At 43.2% G+C, this 9,691-nt stretch overlaps 1 protein-coding gene across 1 annotated transcript in view; it reads right to left on the reverse strand.

Moving 5' to 3' along the window:
- LOC147012215 (uncharacterized) overlaps window positions 1–9,401 on the reverse strand; it is a 44,359-nt gene extending 34,958 nt beyond the window's left edge. The window contains exon 1 of the mRNA XM_085856059.1: window positions 9,107–9,401. The gene's annotated coding sequence lies outside the window, so the exon portion shown is untranslated. The remainder of the gene's footprint in view (window positions 1–9,106) is intronic.
- Between the last annotated feature and the right edge of the window lie 290 nt (window positions 9,402–9,691).

The raw sequence follows: 9,691 nt of genomic DNA on the forward strand, positions 1-9,691 counted from the left end.
AATGATGTCACATTATTCATCGAATGTTCCAGTACACTATATGCTGGTGTTACGTTTGTGGGTTGGGGATTAGATGTCATCATAAAGGAGATAGGAATGTATAGAGTAGCATGGTCCGTGTACGAGTAGTTGTTAACCATCTCAATGTATAAGTAGGGAAACGTTAGCTGAAGAATTGTCTTGTTTACATGTGCACCATACAGGAGGCGGTGCATGGTAATAAGTAGTTCGGGATGATGGTAAGGAAATTGTGTGTAAAACCTCTACGTACACCTATACTAGGGGGTGCCAGGAGACTTGGCAAAAGACAGGGGCGGAGCATTGCTTAGAGAGAGAGGGAGGAGCCTAATCGACAGTTGGAGATGAGGGAGGAGAAGGTCGAAGTCTGAGGAGAACGCGACAGTTGGTCTGAAGAGAATGATTGAGAGTGTGTGTGAATCTGAGGTGAACATGACGGAGGGAGTAAAAAGTCGGAGGAAAAGGAGTATTGAGGAGGTCATTTTGCCTGCCTGCTTCTGCCAGCTTCTGCCTGTTTTGTCGCATCACCCGGGTCTTCGCCTTCCCATTGTGTGCTTGCTTCATCATTGTCCTCTCCATCCCTCTTAATCACCTGCTCGTCCCTGCTGCCACCAGAGCTGAGTCCCTCGGTTTTGTCCCCTTCCCATCGGTGACTGAGTCTGGTGTGTGGTGCCATTGTTTTTATTCTCATTTTATATAATTATTTATTAATTGCATCCCCTTCCTGCTAACCCGCCGCCGTCTCCTCACAATCACATCATCCTTGGTTCTTTTACATTTATTGTGGTTCTGGAAATAAACCCATTGGTTGCAAAAAACTTTAAGGTTTTCGTGTCTCTCCTCAAGACCCACGCACACATTGTCCACCATAATTTGGAACGTCATCTGAGGGAGTAAACCGCCAGTTTGGCTCATCCACCCAGCATCGGTATGAACTGACTTGGACACGACACTATTATTCGGACCTCACAGCCAGGTTTTATAGGGTCGGCAATTGTAATGAGCCTTTTTCGCATTGTTCTGTAAACTTATGAAATTGATTTACTATTTCTTTTCTTTTTTTGAGCTATTTTTTTCTTCGTACTGATATTACATGTTTAATTATACCAGTGGTATGGAAAGGGAAGTTTAACTCATTTGTCTGTTCCTGAAGGAGCTTTTAACTCTCTCGAGAAACTGACACTGCTACAGCTGGAGGAAAACCCGTGGGACTGCAGGAGCTTGAACGGCCGGGACCTCAAAAGAATTCCAATGTCGCTATTGTGACATTCATGTGTGCTACATATGGCAATAAAATTATCTGTATCTTTATCCAGTGATGGATGGAAAGAAAGCCGAATTACCCCTTCATCAGTGATGCAGGTAACTCGATCTTCAAGAATGAAGGCACCAACAGCTTGTATCATTGTCCAACAAGGTGAGGTCAGGATCTGAAGATGGATCTTGCAAACCAATTATAATCATGAGCACATTTATAGATGTGAGTTCCCTCACAAAAAAACTTCAACGCAGAAGGAGACAATAGTTTGATAAGCTTTGCTGGACTGTACTTTTGGCCATGGGGCTGAAGGGCACATCCTCACCTTTGTTAAAATGTTTTTTTTTACCTTTTAATATGAAAGGGCATCTCTCCTGTTTACCCAAACTTTCAAAAAATCTCCTCCAGGCATCATGACTTTTACTGTTGCAGGTTGTTTCACCAGCACTTGTCTTCACTTGAGTTTATTGATATTCCAATGGTGCACAGGTAGGATTGTGTATCATGTCACAACATAAATGCCTTTTTTATCCTTTTTTAATATACAATGTCGATGCTCGTTTAAGAGCTAAGTGGTGATGTGATGCTTCGTAAATGGTGAAGCTCAGGCAGTTGACTGTCCTGTTTATATTCGTTTGTGGATATGAAATAACCTCTCCTATATTTTGTTCACTCTAAATGAGCCGACGCTTCAATGAAGCCACACTTACCATCTCTAATCAAATTCCTGTGTTCCAAAATTTAACTATTGGTTCAAAAAGGATTCGCTCCCACAACCATTTGTTATCCTATTTGCAACTCCAATGAGATCTCACTTTTGTGCATATTTCATCAATAAAAACCAATATTACGTGAAAAAAGAGAAGAATGGCATCACATTATTCATCGAACGTTCAAGTGCACGATAGAATATTATTCAGGCCTGACAGCGAGGTTTTATAGGGTCTGCAATTGCAACGAGCCTTTTTAGCATTGTTCTGTAAATTTATGGAATGGATTTATTTTTTGTCTTCTTTTTTTTTGAGCTATTTTTTTCTTCATACCGATATTACATGTTTAACTATATCAGCAGTATGACATAAAGTGGTATGGAAAGGGAAGTTTAACCCATTTGAGTGTTCCTGAAGAAGCTTTTGACTCTCTAGAGAAACTGAAAATGCTTCAGCTGCAGGAAAACCCGTGGGACTGCAGGAGCTTGAACTGCAAGGATCTCGAGTGATGTGATGGAAAGAAAGTTAAATTATTCATTCATCAGTGATGCAGGTAATTCTACCTTCAAGAATGAAGGAACCAACGACTTGTATCGTTACTCAACAAGGTGAGGTCAGGACCTGAGGATGGATCTTCCCAACCAGTTACAACCATGAACACATTTAGAAATGTGCACATCCAAAAAAACTTCAATGCAGGAGGCAATTCGGGACATCAGACCTGTGGAATGGTTGCCAATTTGTGGCTGTTTGTTTGTACTCTATGCTTGTTAAATGCGAAGTGTAACGGATAGAAACAGCAGACATCATTTTAACACTTTGGTTTGACTCTGCTGGGGTTTGGACCACCGGAGTTGCTTGGAGGAGATAAATTAGGTGAAGCGAGGGAAATAGTGTATATAGAGCACATCTGAGGAAGAGTCAAAATCTCCACCATACTGTGCGTTGCCATGAGAATAGTTGGCAGAAGAGGACCACTCAGTGGTAGAAACACATCTGAGCCTTACCCTCGTAGATTGTTGTAGTTGGTGGTGATTTCTCTTTCAAGTTTCATTCGTTTATGTCAGTGAATGCTCCAAGTTTCCTGCCATTCCCAACAGAATCCCTGCAGACACCAATGAACTGCACTTGGAGTTTAACCAACTGATCAGGCTCGTTCCACAATGTACTTTGACCAGATGGGATTTCTGTTTCGGCACTTCACCCTCATACCAAGACCACGAGATACAGGGTAGCTCAGTATTTGCTTGTTTGCCTTTGAACTTTCTTTTTAAATTTATTTCTTGATTTAACTCCCAACAGAAAACGATAAAACTAACTGCTTTCCCAGTGCATGACATTTAGGACATTGCATTGGAGAGTCTGCCATTCTTTCAGAAAAGGCATAAGGTATGGAATGTCCTGTTTCTTATGGAGAGTAATGATCTCATGGTGCCCTTTATGCAATTGTGTGCAGGTACCACAAACCAAAATCCAAATTCTTGCCTCTTAGAGTGTTTGCAGCACAGCGTTACTCGTAGATGGAAGTGGCACTCTTTGTGCTGTATCAGGATAAGGTGAGTGATGCAGGAGTGTTTCTGTGGTGGTAATTACAGTCAACTTACGAAAAGAATGTGTTTTCCTTTTGGAGAGGTGTTCACTTATTGCATCGAACAGATTACGAAGATTGTATTGACGTTATAGATGAAATATGTTCGAGTAAATGAGGAGGATTCCACGACAGGATAAACCTGAATGGTTTTAGGATTTTCCTGGCATCATTTGCCAGGATGATTCTTCCTGCATCATTACCTGTATGTCTCTCTTTGTTCATGGAATGTAAACCAATGGTATGCAGGAATAATGAGATATAATAAGAGCTGGTAAAGTATGGGGGTGAGCAGTGACAAACTGCTTCCTCAGAAAAGCTCAGCAGCTGGTTGATATTCAGTTCCAGTCGTGTGAGTTTTGCAAGATTGTCAAACACTGGGATGTAAAGGTAAACATGTTTGCATTCATACATGTAATCTAAAGTCTGCAAAAGAATATTTGAAAAAAATTATTATTATTATTGTCCATCCAGAGTTGTGAAAGTGTTTATTAATAAGCCATTAGTTGTTAATTGCTTTTGAGTAAATGAAGCAAATTGAATCGTAAATAAAATCAAAGATTAGCATAGTAAAGTAGCCTATTAAACATTGTCACTTATAAAGGAGTTATTTTTCTTTGTGTGCATGGTCTTAGGCTGGTAGTAGAGCTGAATACACAAATCAGACAAATACATGAGACAACACCAGACTTGTCTTCAAATACATCCATTTAGGAGGATGTGACATCACTTCCCAGAGCACTCTGGGTACCTCTGCCAGCCATATTTTATGACTATGTCGATTTTCTTTCTGCACTCAATGGGGGGGAATTAATTTGGAATTTTCTACTCCCAATGGATGCCATTCCTTGGAGTTCTCCCTATTTTTTTTTACACTGAGTGGAAAAGGAGTAAACTACAAGGGCAAGGGAAACAAAACAAAAGAAATCCTCATATCCTAAGTTAAATCAGCTGTTAAGGCTGTGGGATATTTCGCGACCAAGAGAAAGTAATGGCTATGTCTTGATTTTCTTTGTACTCAAGAGTTGTGAGAATTCATATGATTTATTGGTAAATGCAAATTGGCAAACACTTTCAATGTTCCTGAAATAAAGCATTCTACAGTCAAAACTGAACAGGCTGGGGCTCTCCAGTGTCCATTTGATGTCTCACTCGGCCCACACATCCAATGTCCTGAGAAGACAAGGAAAATACATCTAAATTAATGCCCACAAGTCTACACAAGGCCTCCTATTGTTCGTCGTTCAAACCATTATTACTCTGACCGATACCATATCCTTGATTTGTTTGGGCCAATTCTCAATGCAGGATCGAGTTTCCATCCCAGACCGATTCTGAAGAATGGTATGATCCCTCATCTCCACAATTTCCGCAGTCGGGATGCAACTGGCTGCCTTCACGACATTCATCACAGCTCGTGGTTCTGTATACTCACATTATTTAGCCTTAGGGCAACCACCGGATCGTCAGTTTTAATGAGGGTCTGATCCACGACGCCACGCTCCACGGGGTCTTCTGCCAGGGACTCTATCAGACTGTATGGCCCTCCAAGGGTCAGCCCAGCCTGTTATGCTGTGAAGACCACCTTCTCAGAGGTGGGAAGGATGGTGACTGAGTGGGGCATCACCAGCCCCTTCTACTCATCCTCCCTCCACTTGGCTCCCACTCCATACACCAGCAAGTCCTCCGATCACAGCCTCTGGAGGCCCTTTTCAAGGTCAATCCAGCAGCCACTGGCAGTTTTAAAAAGTCCGAACCAATTAAACATGTCGCGCACCTTTGCTGCCCAAATTCCTACTGTATGTTTTGATCTGCCCAATGCCAAAGCCACAGTCACATCCTATAATTAGAGTAGTCGCCAGTTGCAAACTATGACGTTTTAGTCAGTTGATGAATCTCCAGCCTCCCCTAATCCGATTCAGGACACAGGGCTCACAATAGTAGCACTCACCCTTGTGTCCACAATGCCATCAACAATTTTGCCCTGAAGTTTGCATTGAATGTTCAAGATGCCGATGTCAATTTGGCTACAGAATGGCCCTCTGTGAACAGCTCTAACTGGTTTCGCTGGTTCCATATGGGGGATAACCTTATCGTTATTGTATGACACTCCTACTTGGGGGCTTGGCAGCCTCAGTGGTGCCTTATAAATCCATTGGTAATGGCCGAGCTTGTCCCAGTTAAAGCAGTGGGCCATATTGGGCATGCTTCGTCAAAATTCCAGGTTGCCCCCTTTAATGGCCGAATTGGTGACCGAACACTCGGTCCACCAAACTTGCCTCTTGCATCCCTCGGCCGTAGCCTGCCACCCACAAATTGCTCTAGTTTATCACTCATTTCACAGTGGGCTTGATCTCAGGTGCCCCATGTAGCATATCAAGGGTATGGTGTGCCCCATCCCCTTATGAAACCATTTCTCATCCAAGGTTCCAGGTCCCCAGAGACAGAGACAGAGACAGAGACAGAGACAGAGACAGAGACAGAGACAGAGAGAGAGAGAGAGAGAGAGAGAGAGAGAGAGAGAGAGAGAGAGAGAGAGAGAGAGAGAGAGAGAGAGAGAGAGAGAGAGAGAGAGAGAGAGAGATATATATATGCAGGTCCTTGTCTGGCAGGGCATCTCGATCAAGAAACATTTTGAGGTCCAGACTCTCTTGAGCAATGACAGGGAGGGGAGGGTACATGACCTGAATAGAGCGCTGAATATCCTGTTCTAATTCCTGAAAAGATTCACTTCGATCCTTCCTCAATTAGACAGATAGGCTCTCATCAGCTCAATTTGGTACTCTGGGGGGCCACAGAAGGAGTGGTCTCGGCACGGCCGCTGCCAGGCTTTTCCTGCGAATCCTTCAACCACTCTTTGCCTACCTACCTATCCAGCTTACAGGGATCTCCGTAAGTGCAGTTTACAAGTTACCTAATGGGAAGTTCTACTTCCCAGACAGTTTTACTGATAATTATGTTAATGTGGTGATAGGTGACTTCAACTGCCATATTGTATTTTGGGGATACTCACAGTGAAACGGTGATGGGGAATTAGTCAAAAGTTTGTCAGATGCAAGATAGCTGTCTCTCGTCCATGATGCAAAGCTACCAAGTTCCTTCAACAGCAGCAGAAGGAGATGTGGTTATAATCTGGACCTGGTGTTTGCTTCAAACCGCATTGTTAACCATTGCGAGAAAATTGTTCTGGATCCAATCCCAAACTCCCAACATCGACCTATTGGAATTAAAGTCCAAGCAGTGGTCACTCCTCGTGCGGTTCATTTCCACCAAAGGTTTAACCTGAAAAAGGTGAAATGGGAGAAATTTTCAGCAGAAGATGATAAGGTCCTCCAGGAACAATATCCCAAGAGACTGTCGGATGAATTACATCCTGGGACTATTACAAGATCCTAAAGAACTCTACAAGGACTATATTAACTGCTTCCAGACTAATCTGTTTGGGAATGATATCTTGAAATCTGGAGAGAGAGTGATCAATGCCATATCAGAGAAGTGGCAAAATAAGTGTGCAAGAGCTGATTGAATGTTCAAATATGACCCATAACAGCAGAAAAGCCACGAAGACCAAAAAGATGCTGTGAGAGGAAGGAGAGGAAGAGGTGCGAAATAATGTGCAAATTGGACAAATGAAAGATTTTCCGTTTTTTTTTTTTTGCTGTCGGAACTTCTGCTCAGATCAATTCTGCAATTTGTCTCAGGTTAAGAGATTCTAGAGCTTCTCGTATGTGTGGAAATTAAATAAAGACATGGATATTGACACAGATTTTATGACGATTGAAGGAAAACTCTTCCTTCCATTCCTATTCCCTCACACGAACCTCCACTCAAGGCATTGTTTAGTATCACCCGTTTAAATATGCTGTTCAGGAGGGACCAGTTTTGTTCAATTTTGTTCAATCCTGCACGGGTGGTGGCATAAGGGCACCATTCCACCCCCCCCCCACAACCGCTTTCCTTCAAGTCCCCCTATTAAACACATGTCCAGAACACCTTCTTCCCATCCCCACCATCCTCCTCGCTCCATGTCCCCTCCCAGAGTGTATAGTGATGTGTGGTGATGTCTTGCTCCCCCCCTCATCTTTCCTGCTCTCGCCCCCTTTCTCACTCCCCCCTCCCCTCTCATCTTCCTGTCAGGGAAGTGATGGGTTGTATTTGCTAGTTATTTCATAAATGAATTTTTTTAAGGTAATTTCAGTTTTAGCCTGACTTTTCAAAGCTGATTATTATGAAAATATAGAAGGTGTTCTTTCATGCATGTAATTCAAATTAAGGGATGAGCAATTTGCTCGATTTTTATACACCCGATATATATATATATATATATATATATATATATATATATATATATATATATATATATATATATATATATATATACATATATATATATATATACATATATATATATATATATACATATATACATATATATATATATATACATATATACATATATATATACATATATACATATATATACATATATACATACATATATACATATATATACATATATACATATATATATATATACATATATATATATATATATATATATATATATCTGTTGGGAGGTCGTCTGTCCGTTCCTGTCCGCACTCCAGGGGCGGATCTATGTCTCAGGCAAGGGGGTGGTTGACATTTTTGGCTTTGAGGCAAGGTGGGTGGGTGGCAATATACCCATGCGAGCGCCAACAGTGCGAAGCCCATACGAGGGGGGGGGGGGTTGAGGGAGGTAAGGGTTGAGGGAGGGAGGGATGGTTGATGGAAGGAGGGGTTGAGTGAGGGGGACTCAGCAGCTGAAGGGGGGGGGATTGCAACCCCCCCTCTAGATCCGCCACTGCACTCTAACTCCCAAAGTTTTCAACTTTCACGTTTCACATTTGGTGCATAGGTACAGACTGTGGAGACGGTGTGTCGCGACATACATTCGTCATCTAAAGTGGTTGCCATGGCAACCAGGATGCTGTTTTCCATGTAGTAGCAGAATTCTGTATATACCTTCTTGTTCGGGCATATATTGTGCTCACTTGAGCTCTTGTTATTGTTGTTGTAGTTGGAGTTCTTGTTTTGAAAATCGCGTCTAAGGTAATGTGTGTGATGAAAGCTTGTCGTCTTTACTTTTTCACACCATCATTCTGTTCTATCCCTCTGCTACTTTCAATCATTGGTCTGTTCCCCCTCCCCCTCCCTCCCTCGCTTTTCTCAATCCACCAATAACCTCACCTTCACCAAACAGCATTTCAACACAAAAATCCTTCTTTTTCTCCATCAGCACGTTGTCCCCCTCCTCTGCTTCTTTCAATAATCCCCCCTTCAACCCCGGGGGCCATTCGGTTATCCCTCGGTCTGGCACAATCCCTCTCCGTTTTCGCTTAATTCTCAAGTGCATGTTCATGGCACGAGATGCGGAGCTTCTCGCAGGTGCGGTGCGGGACTGTACGAGTGAATGCTGTGTGCGAGGGAGGGAGCTGCCGTCAAGGCCTTGGATGCATGAAGGGAGGGCGCGGGGGCGGCACCGATCATTACCTCAGAATGGCGTGGCATTTTCCACAAGCTGCATCGTGGATCCGACCCCATCTGCTGCGCACCATTGTGGGACAGACTCGTAATATCCGGGACGGAAGGAGCTCACAAGAGAAAGGAAAAGAGAGATACTAGGCTGAGAAAAACAGGGAAGGCTCGTGAGAAAGGGAAAAGAGCGACGTGAAGAAGAAGAAAAGCGGAAGCGGATGGAGAAGGAAAAAAAAAGTGTGTGAGGGTGAAGAAAGGAGGATTTCATGAGCAGTTGGTGTTAAGCTTCTGTGGTGAAAGAAACTGAAAATGGTGGGTAAGAACACTCCTTCCACGAACATCATCCTGCGGTCTTGTTCCTGTCAGCCACAAAGGACCAGGAGGGTGAACGGCAGCACCTCGTCGACGGGGGTCTGAGGAGGAAGAAGATGAAGCAGAGGAGGGTGAGGGGCATATCTTGCTGCCATATCTGTAACGCTGGAGAGGACTCACCCACTGTGTCTGGGCTCAGGGATGCGGCTGTATATCCCGTCACTCCACATCGCCACTGCTCATCTTCCCTCCCCACCTTTCCTCCACATTGTTTTGTATTTTTGGGCT

The sequence above is a fragment of the Eptatretus burgeri genome, chromosome 15 (assembly GCF_056783735.1).
Source record: "Eptatretus burgeri isolate ZD-2024b chromosome 15, Ebu_testis_v1, whole genome shotgun sequence".
Classification (NCBI taxonomy): Eukaryota; Metazoa; Chordata; class Myxini; order Myxiniformes; family Myxinidae; genus Eptatretus; species Eptatretus burgeri.